We start from the raw sequence: 20,954 nt of genomic DNA, 5'->3' as shown, positions 1-20,954 counted from the left end.
TAAATCTAGAAATTGATATGCTTTATGGAATTCAACGATAACGGCGAAGTCTCGGATTCCATACTATGGGAAACACTCAAAGCTGTCATCCGTGGAGACATAATCTCATATGAATCCGTTGCTAGAAAGGAGAGACGGAGCCGATTATTAGAGATTGAGAATACTCTCCCCGCCCTTGAAGCGACATACCAGGTCTCGAAATCATCTGAAGATTATAATAAAATACTGAAGCTAAAATATGAATACAACTGCATCCTGGGTGGTCAAATAAATACTCTCCTCTTCAAGTTGAGACAAAAACAATTTGAATTGGGAGATAAGCCAGAGGGGCTCCTGTCGCGCCAGCTTAAGGGCGTCAAAGCCTCCAGGTCAATCCTTACTATTAAATCAAAGAGGGGCACCTTGCTGACGAACCCAAAAGAAATAAATGATCGTTTTAGGGAGTTTTACAGCAAACTCTATTCATCTAAGTATGATGCTGCTCAGTCTGATCTGAATGACTTCTTTGACCCTCTCGAAACACCCAAACTTAGCGATGCCGCCAGAGACGACTTAGACTCTGATTTCACACTGGAAGAAATAACATCTGCTATTAAATCATTCCCATCAGGCAAAGCGCCCGGACCGGATGGCTTTGGCGCTGAATTCTACAAGAAATTCTGTGACATTCTTGCCCCACTCCTCCTCAGAATGATATCCAGCTCTAAGAAAGATAATGCCTTACCTAAAACATTGTATGAAGCTAACATCTCCCTTATTTTAAAAAAGGGGAAGGAGGAAGTAGACCCGGCAAGCTACAGACCCATAGCGCTGCAGAACTTTGACAGAAAGATAATTACTAAAACGTTGGCCACCCGGTTAAATAAGCATTTGTCATCTATCATTCATCCCGACCAAACAGGATTCATCCCAAATAGGTTTTCGTTCTTTAACGTCAGACGTCTCCTCAATACTATATATACAGATTATAGTAAGACTAACGGCGCAGCTATTTTATCGCTTGATGCACAGAAGGCATTTGATCAGGTTGAGTGTAGGGATGTCAACGGTTAACCGTTAATCGATTAACCGTCGCTAACGTCGTTGTTCGGTTATTGCTGTCGGTCTATCAGTTAATATATATATATATATATATTATTATTATTATTATTTTTTTGTCTATTTACTCAATGAGCTCATGCCCAAACAAGGCGTGTCTATTTAGATGCTGAAATGTTAATGCTTTTTGTGTTAGAAATTCTAACACAAAAATAATTTGTGTTGAAATGTTGATGCTTTTTGTTAATGCTTGTTAATGCTTTTTGTGTTAGAAATTCTAACACAAAAAGCATTAACATTTCAGCATCTAAATAGACACGCCTTGTTTGGGCATGAGCTCATTGAGTAAATAGACAAAAAAATAAAAATAATAATAATATAAAAAAATTATGAATTAACCGATAGGTTAATCGATTATTAGCGTCGGTTAATCGAAAGTGAAATTAACCGAAAATTGACATCCCTAGTTGAGTGGCCTTATATGTTTGAGTCACTGCGTAGATTCGGGTTCGGCAAATCATTCATATCCTGGGTAAAGCTCATATATGCTAGTCCAACATGCTCAGTAATAACTAATGGCGACAAGTCAACTAGCTTTTCACTACTTCGCTCGGTCCAGCAGGGTTGCCCTCTCTCTCCGGCCCTCTTCGCTGTTGCACTTGAACCCCTAGCCCTAAAAATACGTAGTCACCCAAGCCTTGCCGGGCTGGAGGTTGGTGGTACTGAAACGCGTATCAGTTTGTATGCTGACGATATAATATTATATCTACATAACTCAGAAAAATCGATTCCCCCTCTTCTAGAACTAGTCACCTCCTTTAGCAAACTCTCTGGGTACACAATTAACTGGACAAAGAGTGACTTCATGCCTCTTTCTGATGTTTTCACTCCCGGTTTTCTGGAAAATCTCCCATTCAAACTGGCAAAGGACCACCTTACTTATCTTGGTTTGACCATACCCAGAGATCCGGAACTAATAGTTAAGTTGAATTTTGATGACTTTATTCTAAGACTCAAACAATGTATAGAAAATTGGAAAATTTTGCCTCTGTCTATGATTGGTCGGATAAATTCAATTAAGATGGTCTCACTTCCCCGGTTCCTCTATTTGTCTCAGAACCTCCCCATTTTTCTCACAGTGGCTTTTTTTTACAAAACTGGACTCCATAATTATGTCTTACATCTGGAACTATAAGAATCATAGAATTTCAAAAATTCATTTGCAAAAACCCAAGTCTCAAGGAGGCCTGGCCTTACCAGTGTTTAGGCACTATTACTGGGCTGCTAATGTTAGAGCTCTAATGTTTTGGCTTCAAGGAACGCCTGGTGATCTGACTTCCGGGGCCCCCCTGTGGTTAAAAATGGAGGCCAGCTCTGTTGGCAACTCCTCACTGTCAGCTATATTGTTTGCTAAATTAGATAACCCTGGGACCTTAGAAAATCCAAGCTTTGTTGTGAAAAACTCTGTTAGAATCCTAAACCAAATTAGGAATGTTTTGAATTTACCAGATGTTTCTGTTCACATGCCAATTTGTTTCAGTCACTCTTTTCTGCCCCCATGGTCAGACAGAAACTATCATGCCTGGAGTGAGAGGGGTCTAGTTTCCATCAAAGACTTATACATAGATGGCCATTTTGCATCCTTTGATCTACTGAAAAGGAAGTTTGAGCTGTCTGGTACCAACTGGCTCAGATTTCTGCAACTTAGAAATTATGTTAGATCCAGGATTCACACCTTTGAAGTGCTCCCAAAGGAACATGCTTTCTTTGATGTATTGCTGAGCCCTCCTCACTCCAAATGTCTAATTTCTAGATTTGTATGCCTGTTTGATAATTGCACTACAGCCTCGACTGAGAGGATTAGAGAAGCGTGGCAGGGCGAACTCGGCATTGAGCTGTCTGACATTATATGGGATAGGAGCCTGTCTATGATACAACTCTGTTCAGTTAACTCATTCATGGCCAAAGACGTCTTTGACGTGTTATCAGGAATAGCCCTCAGGGCCAATGACGTGTTTGACGTGTTTTTGTTTTTATTAGTGCAGCGCGTAGTTCAAACACTTCCCCAGCCTGTGACATGTTTTCAGGTCCCTAGCCACAAAGACAAGCCGACAACACGTTATCAAACACATACCGCAGCTGTTGTTTTGAAATGAGCAGGAGGAAAAACACAAAACAGAGAAACGCGCTTCCTTGTGAAGTTGTGCAGAGAGGAGAAACGCCATTGAAACGCCCCTCGGCGCGCCGCACGAGCTGATCGGCTTGTTGCAGGGCAGCGGACATCGATCGTTCGCGGTAGTCAAACCCGTGACCAACATGATCGATCCTGGTCCCTCGACCCCGTTCCTGTGTGCCAGCCCGAAAGAGACGAGACGGAGTCACAACTGTGCAGTGTTGGGAACGTTACTTTAAAAAAGTAATTAGTTATAGTTACTCACTACTTGTTCCAAAAAGTAACTGAGTTAGTAACTGAATTACTCTATAATAAAAGTAACTAGTTACCAGGGAAAGTAACTATTTGCGTTATCTCCACCTTGAAAATGCCAAATTTTCATGGATTGCTGCAAACCTGAGGGTACCCTCACGGGCCCCTCGGGCCGAGGCCGGGCTTGTTTTTTATTTATTTTTAATTAATAGGTCCGGGGTCGGGCCGTTTCAATAATTCAATTAAATAATGTTGTATTAGCATACTCGCTTGATTTTACACAGCGGAGCAGTCAGACAAAGAGGAGGAGAGGTGCACAGACACTCCCATAGCCACACACAGACCCTGTCCGTCCATGTACAGCGAGCGGACAGCTCCCGAACAGAGAGAGAGAGAGAGAGAGAGAGTCAGAGAGACAGACAGAGAGAGGCTGCGCAGGACGGCCGCGCGGCGACGCAGCACGTGGAACAGAGAGGGAGAGAGATGTGTCATTATATCGTAATATTGGCTTCGGGCCTCGCAACGGGCTGGATCGGGCACGGGTCTGCATGTCACGGGCCGGGGAGGGCTTGGGCCGAAATTTCAGCCCCGCGCAGCTCTCTACTCCGGACTCGCCATTTCTGCTGCTTCCTCGAATCTGTTTGGTGTGTCTGTGTGTGTGTGTCGCCCGTGTCCTGACTCCTGGCTCGTGTGTAACACTGGCTCCGATTGGCTACCATGAAACACATGACTCTGCCTTAGCCAATCATAATCGTTTATCTCGTTATAACCCACCCGGTCTCCTCACTTGACAACACTAGTGTAGGCTACGGGTAGTTTACTCAATCATTTCATAGTAACGCACCGCTTTTAGCGTTCAGTAACGATAACGGCGTTGTAACGACGGAAACAGTAATTAGTTAGATTACCCCGTTACTGAAAAAATAACGGCGTTACCTAACGCCGTTCTTTTAAACGGCGTTATTCCAAACACTGCAACTGTGTGAGTTGGAGGAGAACAGCAGCCTCGCCACAGAAATGGCTTTCACACAGAGCGAAGCAGCACGGCCACTTTCCTGTCGAGGAAGACTGGATTCCAATGCGACAGGACCCGGATGATCTCGCGGTAAGGAGTGTGTGTGTGTGTGTGTGTGTGTGTGTGTGTGTGTGTGTGTGTGTGAGAGAGAGACTACACTGATCTCTGCATTCTATTCTATGATCACACTCACTCACACTGAGTAAACTGTATTGTTGAATGTAAAAAAGGCACTTCATGTATATATATATATATATTTTTTTTTTCATTTGTGTCATAACGAATGATATTTACATGTCTGATGTCAATACAGTTCAAAATAAAAGAATTGAGAGCGAGTTCTGCCTGAGATTGTGTGATTTAGAAAAATGCCATTTTCTGCAATTTATCTTCTCAGAGAGACCTTTTTGGTGAAAACAGGGTGTATATAAATGGCTATAAGTAGAGTACAGAACATGCTAAAAGCTCACTTTTTTTTCCCTGGTGAACCCAGAGACGTACATCTTCATTTTGAGGTATTGCAAATCACTTTGGTGCTAATAGATAATTTACTGTGGGTCTTGAAAGATGACCAACAATTATGAAAATCTTTGGCCTGTGCTAAATATTGGCAGTCCTAAACTGGCCATGAATGAGTTAATAGTAGACACCAACTGATCCAATTTAAAGTCACTCACCGTCTCCACTATTCTAACCATAAGTTGCATAGGATTTATCCATCTATCTCACCACTGTGCAACAGGTGTCATGTATCCGAGGGCACTTTGTCTCATGCTTTCTGGTTTTGTCCTTTACTGACTGGATTCTGGACCAAGGTATTCAACTGGTATTCCAAGGCCTACAGGATAGCCCTTCAGCCGGAGGCAGAGCTCGCCATCCTAGGCTGCTCGGAGTCCTCTTTGGACTTCCCCATAGCTGTGCAACAAGCTCTGGCACAGGGGACAATTGTTGCCAAGAAACAAATTTTGCAGGAATGGAAGTCCCCCTCTCCACCCTCCTTTCAGCGGTGGCTGGCGGATATGATTTCTGTTATACGGATGGAGAAACTCAGGTTCCTGAGGACCAACTCACTTGGAAAATTTGTTGTTGTTTGGGAACCGTTTCTGGCCTACCTCGATGTGGTCAGGGACGGCGGGTAATTCGCCTGACTGACCTCCCTTGGATCCCCCTATGCAGGATCCTATTCACAAGATTCATTTATTTTTATTTTTATATCTTTACAACCACAATCACCATGTTGTAGCATTGGAGTGTGTGTGTACGCGCGTGTTTTTGTTGTCTGTTTTTTTGTTTTGTTTCTGTCGGAGTTTGTTTGTTCTGGTAAGGACCAGAAGGGGGAAAAAATTTAAGAGAAGAGAAATTTGCACCAAACAATCATGTAGTGCATCATGTCTCTGGAGATTGACCTTATTTTTCTTCTCACTTATTTTTTGGTTTATTCTTTCACCTTCTGTCACTGTCCAGACCAATGTTGTGTCTGAGCTGTCATGCTCTTGTTTTTGTTTGTTAAAATCAGAAAAACCAAATAAAAATATTATAAAAAAAAAAAAAAGGCTCTTCCCGAGGGGAGCGCCACAACACACTGAATCCCACTCGATTTGGAGGCGGAACACGCCAGGATTGGCCAAAGCCCAATCCAGTCGCCAGAATTGTCAAATAAAATCATTGACATGATACTATGACCCGCCTCTCAACCTGTCATCTTAGACAAACTATGTTTTCAGTCTGAAACGGACTCATTATGCACGTGACGAACAGGTTCAGTTCGACTTTAAATTAGCGCTTAGCGCCAGGCGCAGCCCTATTAGTGGGCGTGGTCCGGCACTGTCCCTATTTTCGTGTCGGCACTACACATAAGCATTATAACCACGCCTTTTAAGCGTAGAATTATTCACAACGTGCTCATTGGAGAAGTGCAGTAAACGAATGACAAACTCCCTTTCATGTTCCAATTCCATGGAGCGATCCAGTCCGGTCAGAAAAGCCTGACCAAAGCACTCTGAGCTTTCCCCCTCCCTCTTCCATCCCCGTCTGTCTCCATATACATTATTCCATATTATTATGCTTCTCAAACAAATCTCACTGCAGTTTCAATACAGCAAGCATGTAAATACGCTACACTATAGCAAGATCAAAGGGAAAATAATGTTCTAAACGCATCGGCTAGAAAAATATAGCCTATCCCTGGATGTCATGATGAGATTAGATTGGTGAAAGTTTGGGCAGAATTATATCATTTTCTCTCGCTACCTTTTCTTCTCCCCCACTGCACAGGTAGGATGATGCAAAGCCTCTGAATGACAGGGGCTCAAAACTACGGTATAACAACTTTTTTTCATTGTGCCTGTCTGATGCGCGAGAGAGAGGGAGTGAGAGAGAGGGGGAGAGAGAGTGAGATCGGCTATGGCAGGCCGCTGCGTAATTACGCACAATAATATCCCCGGGGCACTGAATAAGGCCTGGTTTTGAAAAACGCTAAATTAACGCCAGAGGGGAAGATAGCGTTGGACCGGTATTTAAGGCCGAAACGCCCCTTCTGGCACTGCGCCCAGGCCTCTTCGGCTTAAAGCGCATTTCGGGGCCGAAAAACATGATGCTATCTTCCCGAGTCAGACGCGAAGCGTGTTTTTTTGCGTTTAATGCCAGTTTAGCGCCTAAGGCCAGTGGGAAGCCCTAGGGCTTTAATGTTTTGACGGCAAGGGATTCCTGGCAATTTAATTCTCGGGCCCCCCGTGGCTAAAAATGGAGGCAAGCTCTATTGCAAACTCCTCCGCGTCAGCCATGCTATTGAGTTGCCCAACACGCATTGGTTCAGATACCTACAAGTTAGACATTATGTTCAATCCAAGATTTGTGGTTTTGAAGTTCTCCCAAATGAACATGCTTTTTTTTGTTTTGCTGAGCCCCCCTCACTCCAAGCATATTATTTCTAGATTTGTGTACCCGTTTGATGGTTGTATCAGGGCCTCCACTGAGAGGATTAGAGAGGCATGGCAGGAGGAACTTGGTGTTGAGTTGTCTGAAATTATTTGGGACAGGAGTCTGTCTGTGGTCGAACTTTGCTCAATTAACAGCAGACACCAGCTGATTCAATTTAAAGTCACTCATCGACTTCACTATTCCAAGTCTAGATTGCAGAGGATCTACACTTCTGTCTCACCACTATGTGATAGGTGTCAGGTGTTAGAGGACACACTGTCACACGCTTTTTGGTTTTGTTCTTCACTATCCGGATTCTGGGCCAAAATACTTGACTGGTACTCTAATAGCTTTTGCACACCAAGTCCGTATTCGTCCGAAATTGACGCACGAAAAAAAGAAAGAATACGACCTCATTTGTGTCAATCATCATTGACACACCGAATCCGACAATTACGTCTGTCATTTAAGTTTTCGGATGAGGTTCGATTTTCTGAATTTTTTGCATCAGTCAATAGATTTGTGCGAGCTGGGACCCGTCTGTGTTTTCAGATGACGGATTAAAAAACACGCATACGAAAACAATCGGATTGTGTGTGCAAAGACCTTAAGGCTTATAAAATAACCCTTCAACCAGAGGCGGAACTTGCCATCTTCGGCTGTTCTGAATCTTCTCTACTCCTCCCTACGGCTGTGCAGCAATCTCTGACGCAGGGAATGACTGTCGCCAAGAGACTCATTCTACAGGAGTGGAAGTCCCACTCTCCACCATCTTTTCAGTTGTGGCTGACGGACATGGTTTCAGTTGTGCGCATGGAGAGACTCAGGTACATGAGGGCGAACTCACTTGGGAAGTTCTCAACTATTTGGGACCCGTTCCTGGCCTACTTTGATGAGGTTAGAAATTAGTGACTCGTCCAGCTACTCTAATGGACTCCTTAATTTTTGATTATTATTCTTTTTTTACAAGCACTTAAGCACCTTAAGGCTGGCTCAGACTACAGGATTTTTGGCCCGATTTACCCCTCCCGAGAATCTGAGGAGAAATCTGGCCTGGCAGCTTGCCGATGATCGGCACAGATTATCTTGTAATGTGAATGGTTTGCAGATCCAATCTTAAGCCTCCCGATCTGCTCACAGCCTCATCGGGGCCGTCCCGATCATATCAAATATGTTTGATATTTAGGACTAAAAATCTGCACGAATAGCCTACATCATCCTGCTGCTGCGCAAGACTCCCCTCATTATCGTTAATTGACGCGGCTCATTTGATACGCGTCAATTTCTGCTCCTATAGCGCACTGCAGGCATCAGATAGGCTACCAAATACCAACAGCACAGAACCATGTGTATTTTGGGGAAAATGTCACTAATTTATAGAATTTATAGACTTTATAGTCAGACCAATGACCAATTTATAAAAAGTTGTTATACCGTAGTTTTGAGCCCCTGCCGGTCAGAGGCTGTAATCTCCTACGTGTCTATCAGGCAGTGTGGGGAAAAAGGCATTGCTGTTGCGGGAAGCAATCCAGTCTATCCAAACTTTTGCCAATCTGATCTCATCATGACATGCAGCAGGGGAATATATTTTGGTAGCCGATGCGTTTGTGTTCTCACTTGTCCAGACAATCTTGTCTGGTCGCTGCTGGAACCCCATTTGACGCTCCAAAATCAAAACCGGTTCGGAGTATGGCCGGGCGTCAAGGTGATTATCCTGCCGATAATCTTAATAATATCCTGTAGTGCGTGGTGCGCCACATTTACAAATCTTGTAGTGTGCATGTTTGAGATTATAGGGAAGATAATCTGGGAAGATTCTTCTGTAGTGCGTGTCACAGCCAGATTTCAAAATCGGCTAGGATTTTCAAAATCCTGTAGTCTGAGCCCACCTTTACACGTCTGGTAGCACTATGTTGTAATGTCGGTATGTGTTTTTTGTTTTTTTGTTTCACTTTTGTTCTGAAAATTGAAAAATAAAGTATTGGAAAAAAAGAGAGCAATACATCCCCCAGTGGGCAGCAGAGAAGAGAGTCAAATGTATGAGTGTGTGTGTAGTTCTGCTCTGTTTCATGCGTATCCATAAGAGGACGGACCGAAAATGCACAAAATGAACGCAGAGTACGGACAGAAGGCTCTGTCTGTCTTCGTCTTTAACGTAGAGTATAATTGGGCCTTTAGACAGATATTATACAGATATAATATTCTTGCATTGAAAGAGCCAACATCTTGTGTGCCAATACATATTTAAGTGTAACCATTTTTACACCAAAAATCCATCAATTCAGTCAGGCCCGTAGCTACCATTGAGGACACCGAGGTCATGACCTCGGTATTTTCCACACCAAAAAAAAAAAAAAAAAAAAAAACTTTTTTTTTTTTTTTTTTTAAATAGCCCCGGTCCCCAGATCTATTAATCTCTCATTGATGTTTTAATGCGACAGTTGATCGGAAATGCAACAATTTGCTTCCTCTCTGTGTGCTATAGAAGGAAGAGAGATAACTCACAACATTCAGATTTTGCATTGAGGCTAGATTGGGGCTAGACTTTGGGGACAGTTCTATTGAAGTGAATGGGTAAGTAACTCCCCTGTAAGTGATGTTTGTGTAGATGGGCCATTGTATTTATTAAATGAGCAGTATTCTGCCATGTGACCTGTATGCAGAATATAAATTATATCATATGGGGAGACATTTATTTTTTGTATCATTTTAAGGCAACAGCACAGTAAAGAGGATATTAATCTAACATGATGTATGTAGTTCTTTATAGATCTAGCCTCTTCATTTTGCTCTCAAAGTGCACCAGATTGAAGCATTTTACTTTAAAATGGACAAAATGTTCTATCCAGGGGGGCACAGCCCCCCCTGGGCCCCCCACACCACGATAAACCTCGGTATTTCTCAAACCCTGGCTACGGGCCTGAATTCAGTGTTGTATGCAGAATATCACTCTGAAGGTGGAAGCCTCTGAAACAGCATTAGGAACTCCATGGGACACTAAAACTCCATTAAAACACTAATGAAATTATTAGCTTGGTTAGCAGCAGAGTGAAGCAGGTTTCATTGCCAGTTAGACACTGCTGTCGTGCTGTTGAATAAAATCATGTTTTTCACTCTCATTATAAATTATCCTAACAGGCATTGATTTTCATTGAAAGGCCCAACATATCGGCCTCTAACCCTGTTAAAAATCCGGCTAAAATAAAATTAACTGCTTTTACATGTTCTTAGCAGTGGCTCTGCCAGTGTTTACTGGCATTTTGGATGGTTTGTCACGGTTCTGACAGGATTTAAGAGAGCTCATTGGTTCTGGAAGGTGCTCCACTGGCACAGTGCTAGGGTCAACAGCAGGAGCTCCAGCTGTATTCTCCCTGCCTGCTCATTTTCAGACATGGATGGCCCCCGTCCCAGCCGGCAGCCCCAGTGGGCGGACGGCACCCCACCCCACACACACACACCCTCCCGCAATTGAGACCAATGCGAAAGTACTAAAAATTGCAGTTTCTCAAATGGCCACTTGAGGCTGGCTGCAAAAGTGTGTCGGTCTACATTCACCCACATGTTAAAATACCCGAGTTTACAGCATAAATAAACATGTTTACAGCCGGTAAAAAAAAAAAAAAAATGTCTCTAATATCGCTAATTTTACCTTTCATGACAACTGTACGGGGACTGATTTTTTATATAACTCACCTGTTTAGAGTTAAATAGACAATAACTATAGACCATCTTGGGATGGGATCACACCAGCCGTGATGCCGATGCCCCGAATGTGGGCCAGGGGCCAATATGGTGGGGCTCCCTTGCTCGGAACACACCCATTTTCGGCATTCAACACCTGTAAAGTTTTGTGACTACATCTTGCATGGTTTTGAGTCTTTTGACACTATCGTGGTGACAAAATCTGTCCACAGACAGACAGACATATATAAAGTAGACACCTGGCAAAGTACCCAAAACCACTTGTGTGGTAGTTCCCGCTACTATAGGTGTCTCCAGGACCAGATTTTCAGAATCAGAATGAGCTTTATTGGCCAAGTATGTACACATACAAGGAAATTGGCTCCGGTTTGCATAACTCTCAATGTACTCTCACACAAAGGAAAATAAAATAAAAAGTAGGCTCAGGCTAAAACAAACAAGAATCACAAAGGATAACTAAACATTAGCATTAACTACTATATACAATGCAATAATAATAATAATAAGTGTATGAAAGAGCATCTAGTCTACATTGAAAGTGTGTGTAAGGGAATATATGTAGTATATTTAAGCAATATAGCATGAGAGCAAGTGTGTTGTGGAGAATATATGCGGCCGAGTGGGATAACAGCTTATCAGCGGGATGTATTCCACAACACCACGCAGCTCGAGTGCTATATTGCTTTTATAAAACGGTTTCCAAGTATAATAATATAATAATAATAATACTATAAGTCCGACTGGCATGGTATTCTGAGTCATTCTGAGTCAGTTGAAACACTACTGTAAGGCGGGACCTCTAGCAAGAAGATAGACGTGCGGGTGATTTGATTGGATCGTTCTGGAGACTGAAGTCGACATTGGCCAATCCTGGCGCTTGCTGAGAGCTTTTCGCAAAGCCCGACACCAGAGCCGTATGCCGACACCAAGTAACGTTACGTCTTATTTAGAAATGCGGGGTTAAGAGTGAGGGCGCGCGAGAGAGGGGTTAAGACATTAGCCCGCGTCTATTCTTGTACAAAACATCATTTTCTGCGAAGTATTAGTAAAGTTATAAGCGAAGATCGATTCACAAGGATCTGAAAGCTGTCTCCGCCATTTTGTTTTTGAGGTACTTTTAGTAAGAGAGTTGCGCCATCATGCGTCCATAATGACTCATTGTACAAAGACTTGAAGGACTAGTGACCCTCCATACAGCAGATCAGGAGAAAGCTGTTTGGCTCGAGCGCAGCGCTGCCTTTTAGTAAGAGAGTTGCCATGGCAACCAATAACCCATGGCCATGGGTTATTGAACTCGGTTACTGGAATTATACAATGGCTGTGAACCAATCAGATTGCTTGATTTGAGAGAGCCGTTTTATAAATGGATATATACAGTTATAGGCAGTTATTTATATAGCCAGTATTAATACAGTTATTTACATAAGCTACATCATCAAGCTAAATAAGCTACATCATCATGTATAACAATTCGGTCAGGTATTGCACCGTTATTTACGTGTATAAATAAACTACATGTATAGACAATGAGGTCAGGTATTGCACAGTTATTTACGTGTATAAATAAACTACATGTATAGACAATCAGGTCAGGTGCTGCACAGTTATTTACCGTTCAATGTGAAGAAGGCTTTGCATCAGATATTTTGGGGTGGGGAGGGGTTATGCACAGGGGTAGGTGATACAGGTTAGGCTACTGCACATTGGGTGTTCAAGCCTTTGCCATGATCACACACGCACGCACGCACACGCACACACGCACACGCACACACACAGAAAACTGCTGTCCCGCCAATAAAGGAGTGAGTCCTCTTTCACCTCCCCCACCCCAACATGCAGGGGGTTACTGATTACTTCTTGGCTAAATGGCTGATGAACGGGTGCCAGCCTGGTTTTGAATCTAGCCATCGGCAACCAATCACTTCACAGATAGTGCTGGCAGCTTTCATGGCGTGGATGCCAAAGTCAATCAAATCTATCTTAACATTAAAATGCCTTAGCATCTTGAAAACAATGAGGGGGAAAAGGTAAAAAAAAAAGTATACCGGTAATTGACTATGTTCTATTCAAAAGGAAAAACAAGCTGAGAGAGCTCAGAGTGCTTTATTCAAGCTGTTGAAGCAGAAAGCATGTTCCTGTTGCTGTCAGTTTGTCCCTGTCTCCCTCATTAGAAAAGCCCATTGATTGTTTTCATGTTTCCGACACGCTCAGTTGCTCATAAGCAGTATTCTTCAGATGCATTATTAGTCATCCCAACACCTGGCAGTGTGGATCAAATACCCTCTCTTTGGTCAGCCACAACAAGCCTCTGCCTCTGTGTGATTCATATAGAGCAGTGGTTCCCAACCTTTTTGGTCTTATGTACCCATTGAAATGTTTTGCCATGCCAAAGTACCCCCTCACTCATGTGTGTCGATGATTTTCTGAAATTTGTTTTATTTAAATGATATTAAACCTTTAGTAGGCCTATCTAACACATCTGATTATTAAATGAAAATCATTTGAATTACCCCCTTTAATACAATTCCAATTGTTTTCAATTGGAAAAAGTCATCAGTTTTACTAAGCTGGGCCTATGAAATTACTTGGAATGATGTTTTAATCATTTTGTAAATAAATTGTAATCCCCAATCTTTCCAAGTACCCCCTGCAAGCTGCTCACGTACCCCTGGTTGGGAAACACTGATATAGAGGGACCGGCTGGCCCTGCCCTGTCTGCAGGGAAGCCCGGTCTCTCTCTCTCTCTCTCCCTCTCTTGTTTACAGATCGACAGCATCTCTGGGAGAAGCCAGGCGACAGCCTGTGACAGACTGATGGATGATGTGACACTCATGCACCGCTGTGTCGCCCCCGCATCCCGTCTCCCCGTCTCCCCCCTCATCCACTCAAACTCACAGCCTGGAGGCAAAGAAAGGTGTGTGTGTGTGTGTGTGTGTGTGTGTGTGTGTGTGTGTGTGTGTGTGTGTGTGTGTGTGTGTGTGTGTGTGTGTGTGTGTGTGTGTGTGTGTGTGTGTCAACACGTCCTTATACCAAAACGACAGAAGTCGATTTCCAATGACTGTCAAAAAAACATAATATGAGCAAAACGTCATGTCGGTTAATTTGAAAACGTCACATCGGTTATGTTTAAACATCGGTTATGTTTAGCAAACTAAAACAGCCTGCTTAAGATTAGGGTTATGTTTGGGTTACGGGTAAAAACGCAACAGGTCAGGAGGTGAACCGGGTCTCTCGTGACGAGGAAGACGAGGGAGTTTACACTTCCTGTGACTCGTAAACCTAGTCTGATCAGTCAGTCAGTCAAACTAGGTTTGACCAGGTGAGTCAGACTAGTTTGAGCAGGTAAAACAGCCGGTGTTTTGAACAGGAAGTCGTGACACAATGGGTCAAGTGGGCGGGACTAAATAGGGTGAATATGTGTGTGTGTGCAAGATCAAGGTGAGAGGTGAGAGGGGCACTGGGAGGCTTAAAGTTGCACCCTTCCTCCGACCGCGTAGATCTGCTTGTAGGCAAAGCCTGATGGGTAAACGGCGGCGGCGAGTGGGCGGCTGTCAGCTTGTCTGATTGTTAGCAGCGCGGTGACGAGCCCGGACCCGCCGCAGACGATGCTGCTCAAGAGCGTAGCGGGGGGTGGAGGGGTGGGGGCTGGAGAGCGGAGACGAGATGGGTGACAAGCGGAGGTGACAGGACCACGAGGCCGCATGAAATCTGCATGGAAATGAGCAAGCAACTGCACCGCCCAAGATGTCACCGCAGAGAAATACGGAGTTGCCCGTCTGAAAGATCACTGACCGATGCTCCTCCCTGGAAAATGTCATGCGTAACTAGCGGTCGTCTTCTCAATTTGTAAATCACACAAACTCACACACCCACATGAATGCTCCTCCCGGTAGAAAAATATCAAGCTTCGACTCTAACACGTTGGGTTACATAAAAATAAAATCAAAAGCCTAGAAATCCACCTACAAAAACTTTCTTTTGCCAGTTAATATTCAAATTGAGTTTAGGCACCGAGTGACACGGCTCACTGAATATAATCAATGGGCTTTTTTGATGAGGCAGTCTGGGTAATAGCCCTTTTGAAATTCAAATTAAGAGCTTAAACACTCACAGCCATGTCTGTCAATTTCCCAGATCTGTAAAGCGAATAAACAGGTCTAAGCGATTTCTATGCTGTTGGATAGGCCAATCTACTTGTATTGATTTGACCTGCCCTTGCCATCACTTAAACCCTCAAACCACATTTTCACTGAGAAGACATCAATTAGCGGCCACTGTGCTCCCATTCAATATTGGATTACAAGAAGTTTGTATGTAAAGTTTTCAATCATGTATTCTCAATCACAGCGGCGAGGGAGATCGATAACGTTCCCGCAGAACACTCATCATATGGAATCACCTCCGAACTACATCATGTGCATAAAATGAATCTTAATGGATGCAAAAAAATGGCTGCACCCTGGTTTGGTGCCATCTGTCTGAAACGCGTCCCGCATTGCAACGCGTCCGAGCGTCAACACTTGAAGTTTCGGACGGAGAGACAGTGCTTTGGCTCTACGTAAGACACACCGGTCAGCTCTGAAGATTCTGAAGAGCAGTTTAAGCGGTCGCAAAGGTTTGAGGTGAATTGGAAATCGACAGTTGTTTTCCTGACTGTCCTTTTGCGCAATTCAGATATCCCCTGGTGAACAATTAGTGTCAGAGGTTATCAGTTAGTTATTTCCCTGTAAATTAGGCTCTGCTTAGAAGGCAACCAGATGCGGCTCAGCTCAATCCCCAGCGGAATTCCTGCTCTTTCTCCATTTCCTCAATTTTGCACCTATTGCATACCTCCTCTTGGTATGCATACCTCCTGTTGGTATGCAATAGGTCAACGGCCAGCTTCTTTGACTTGCTAATCCACTCCCTCTCAAGCCTCCAATTGCAAGAGCGGGGTTTTCTTGGCAGTTGCGAGTGGAAAAACACAACGGGATTGCTTGAAGCTGTCCGGAATTAAAAAAGCCACAGAGAAAACATGTGATTTTTACCCACGTTTCATAGGATGGCGACATTGGCAATGGATCTGGTCAAAACAATAGCTAAATCCAATTAAGTCAATGTCTACTCAATTTCAGAAGATCAGGATGAAAAACATGAGGCGATGTAATGTTCAGAAACTGACATAGGCAGCTCAACTAATCCAAGAGATCTGGAAAAGAAAATTCCTGTAGCGTTTCTCATCGTCGGTTCTGCTAATGGTTTCTTTTGTTGTAGGAAAATGGAGTTCAGGAGATTGGCTTAAAGCTGGGACATGATGAGGTAATTCTCTGAACACGCTGACTGCATCACTGACTAAGTGGGGAGCTGCGATAATATCTAGTCTGTCAAGCAAACACACAGCAAATACAGTATGCTTAGGATCCTACCCGTTATTATTATGGCTTCTTGTATGCTCAGGTCATTAAAGCATTTGTCCTCAGAGTATTTTTCATTCATTTTAATGCAACATAGATAGAAGTGATGCATAAAGATTGATATTTTGCAACATATGAAATCCAGCTTGTGTCAGTTAGACATAAGCAGGTACTATAGCAACCCTGATCCTCTGATCCATCCAAGTAGACCAGATCTGCCTTGAGGAGGGTGAGCCACTTCTTCTTATCAGTGCATCCAGACCTCCAACCAGGCTTATCGGCCCGTCTCGCCCCGGAGCTGTTTGTTCTGACACGCGATAACACATGTGATCGCATGAATCATACATCGAGCCGTCTGTCAGCCAGGTCATTTTTCGGGGCTTGATAAATGGGGCTAGAATGTCTGCCTGAGAGCACCTGGTCATCTTATAGGAACCAAGATGGTCACCTGTTTTCCTTCCAGTGACTCGGAGTGGCAACTCACCACAGCGCCTTAAAGGTAATATATACTCTTACAGTATTCATATGATGCTTTTTAGTTCAATCCCGAGTGAAATGACTGATACAGACTTGATCTTGATGATACTTGATCTTGTTTCTGTACACCCGAGGGCAAATTAAATAAATAAATAAATAAAATAAATCAATGTGCACCGCTCTTCTGATATCATGCTTCAGGAGAGAAACTGTTATTGTTATGTATTCAGAATCAGTATAATAACTCAGGCAAGGTTACACTCACAATACGTGAGGAGAAATCAGATCCGTGGAGTAAATTACCCTATTTTTTCCCCGTCTCTCCTGACATTTAAATTCACCTGCAGAGGGCATTTAATGTCTTATGATGCTACGGTGTCTCAAAAATACAATAAAATTAAACAGACAGCTACTATTACATGGCTTCCTCTTCTTCTCCTCCAGTAGGGATGTTTCTTTAGCACGCTTAGCATTCATGAAAAAGTAATGAGGATTGTCACTGGGGCAGGTGGGAGTGATCTACAGAAGTCATGAGCATTGTCACTGGGGCAGGTGGAAGTGATCTACAGAAGTCATGAGGAGTGTCACTGGGGCAGGTGGGAGTGATCTACAGAAGTCATGAGGAGTGTCACTGGGGCAGGTGAGAGTGATCTACAGAAGTCATGAAGAGTGTCACTGGGGCAGGTGGGAGTGATCTACAGAAGTCATGAGGAGTGTCACTGGGGCAGGTGGGAGTGATCTACAGAAGTCATGAGGAGTGTCACTGGGGCAGGTGGGAGTGATCTACAGAAGTCACGAGGAGTGTCACTGGGGCAGGTGGGAGTGATCTACAGAAGTCATGAGGAGTGGCACTGGGGCAGGTGGGAGTGATCTACAGAAGTCATGAGGAGTGTCACTGGGGCAGGTGGGAGTGATCTACAGCACTTTGGATTTCTACTAATTCCATTCAAAATGGAACACCTCAGCGGGGTCCATCCGCTCAGGGTCAAGAACTCTGTGGCTAAAAAACAGCTGGAAATTCCTACAGTTTACAGAGCATCACATGACCTGAATGTTTCTTACTGCTGTGACATCATGTGGATTTAAGCAGGGGCGGTCTTACCATTATAGGCAAAGGAGCATGCCTGCCTAGGACCCCGGTAGCCAGAGCGCCCCACAAAAGACAAAAATAGAACTAGGGGTGGGAATCACCAGAGGCCCCACAATATGATAGTATCACAATACTACTGTACTTAAGTCAAAATACAATATCATTGCGATTTTAAAGATTTTACGATATGCTGAGTATTGCGATGACATATACTGTACCTGTATTGTCAAGTCCAAATTATGTCCCCAAAGGAAAACTCATAGCTAGGACGTAAGGGTGGTATCACAGGTTCGGTTATACGCTCGAGTCTAGGGGCAAACAAATAGCACCGCAACTCTGTAACATGAAAGAAATATGGCTGTCATCAAAGAGAATGGAAAGGGTTGCTCACCCATCGCAGTCCGGCCCAGGTGCTGTTCGAGGGCCCCCTCGAACATTGAAGTCTCATTGAAGAGGCGAATAGCAGTTGGGTAGAAGTGTATGACTGCCCCAAACTGTCAGCCACTGATTGGTAAATTATACCGTATGTAATAATAATAACCTGTATGATGATACAGTATATGATCTGTATGTGGGAGTATGCTGTTCATTAACAGAAGCATTAGTCTATAGTGGTTATGTTGAAACAAATATCTGAAATGTAAACCTGTCAGTCTGCAGTAGAAAATCATTTCACACAATGAAACTTTCTGGCTCAGAATGAGCCTTGTGGTCTCGACTGGTCTTGAAATGAAATCTCGAGTCCGGCTTGTCCGAGACCGAGTCAAGACCAAGTCCGAGGGAGGGTGAGTCCGAGACGAAACCGAGACCATCAAAATGTGGTCTCAAGACCGGTCTGGAGAACTCCAACACTACTTTGTTGTATCGATCCCCCATACCCCACCCCCACCCCTAAATAGAACTAATGATTTGTTTCACCAGCGATCCTCTTCTCAAGTCAATTAGCAGAGATGTGTGTAGCTACTGTAGGAAGGAGGAGCGGATACAGCGCCATGTTTATCTGATAGATACTACATTACCAAGCAAATGATTGTGTCACTAGCTCCACCGATAACATGATATTGTTTCAAGGTTGAATCATTAAGTCCTCTCTCCATGGCACTGCAGCCACTGCTCAGTGATGATTTACTATCATCTCGCTTCCCTCCAGTGGGCCTATTCTTAGTTCCGGGTATGATCCTTGTCATGTGTTGGGGAGCAGGTTATTTTTAGACAAGCCGTCAAGTGACACCAGTGCAAGTGGAGTCTCATAGCTGTAGGCTACATGGCACAACATGCTACAGATCCACCTCCCAGCATGGGTCCCAGGAAACACTGAGTAACACCACCGTATTAATGTATACACAGACTTGACTGTGCTCTGGGCAAAAGGGATGCATTGTGGTTATGGAGCTTTTCTGGTATGTGGATGCACACAACGCTTTTCCTGGAAAGCAACTGCATGCTTTCTTTTCTAAATGCACTCCAACACCTGATCACCTCATGCTAGCTAGCGCAGTAGCTTATACCAGTGGTGCCTATATGTGACTTATGTACTCACCACGCAATGAAATAATAATGCAAAGTTACTGGAAATGGTCATTTTTTAAGTAAATCCACACACCCAGAACAAAGAGTAACGCGAACTAACAGAGTATAACCAAAGTTACTTCCTCGTTTGCCAAAAGGCCTGCATGCGCTGTGTGCAGTCATCAGTACAGTGCATGCACACTGCACACAGTGCATGTGCCTCATTGCAAATGAGAAAGTAACTTCAGTTACTCTTGGTTAGTTTTGGTTAATCTTTGTTAGTTCTGGGTGTGTGGATTTACTTCGAAAATGACCGTTTCCAGTTGGATCTTTATTTCATCGCATGGTGAGTACACGAGTCACAAGATGTAGGCCTACATGTGAGTGTTTCTGGCGCTGTTGGAATTGTGTATTTTGGGCGACTGAACGGGGATACTGTACCATTCACTACCATTGTAGTGCTAAGCTATTATCAGCTAGGGCTGTACCGCTCTTTGTAGGGCACGCACAGTGACGATGAAGGCATCCATTCTCCATTTACTGTCTGCAATATGGCAAATCGGCAAATCTCCCAAAATGTTGGCGTATCCTTTTAAAGTCAGAATTGTGACTTTAATGTCAGAATTTTGAGGAAAAAGTCAGAATTCTGAGATTAAAGGTATAATCGCAATGATTTCTGATTTGTCCTCTTTGGCGACACCTATGGTGATGAGCAGTAATTACACCCAATTCATAAATGCAATACTGAAAATGCAAAGGTGTCCGCCATATAGAGAGCCCCAGGAACGAGTCCGGAAATGATCGATGCTAACAGCCCTGGTTCTTCACAGTTTTCGCCTATGGGAGTTTTGAATGGGTTTTTGGCGCGATGCTTCTAATAATCTCTCTGGGCAACGCTGGCTTAATCAAACGCGAACCAGTGTTTAGTAACATCATCTTCACACATGAAGACCACTTTTATGAGTTTTGAAGCTTTTATGTGCCGTTAAAAGGGTGGCTAGCTAGCAAACGGCTAAATGAGACTACACTTTTGAGTCGATGGGGATATACTGTATATGTCAATAACGTCACCACTTCAAGGACGAACACGGAAATTCTCTTTCCCTCACCTGGTTCAGCCCCGTTCAGCCCGGGGTAATCAGTGCACACATCAACAACAGTCCAGGTTGAGTGCTGACGTGACGTGGAAGCCTATGCGACAGTGTGTAGTTCTGGATTAGCTTAGCTCGAGCTTTTTACTTCTAGGGCTCGCATTTATGCTACAAAACTCATGAAAGTGGTCCTCATGTGTGAAGATTATCCCGCTGAACCTTGGTTCGCGTTTGATTAAACTTGCGTTGCCCACAGACATTATTTGAAGCATCGCGCCAAAAACCCATTCAAAAA

Source organism: Poromitra crassiceps (assembly GCF_964638095.1).
Source record: "Poromitra crassiceps genome assembly, chromosome: 2".
NCBI lineage: Eukaryota > Metazoa > Chordata > Actinopteri > Beryciformes > Melamphaidae > Poromitra > Poromitra crassiceps.
This window is presented reverse-complemented; position numbering follows the sequence as displayed.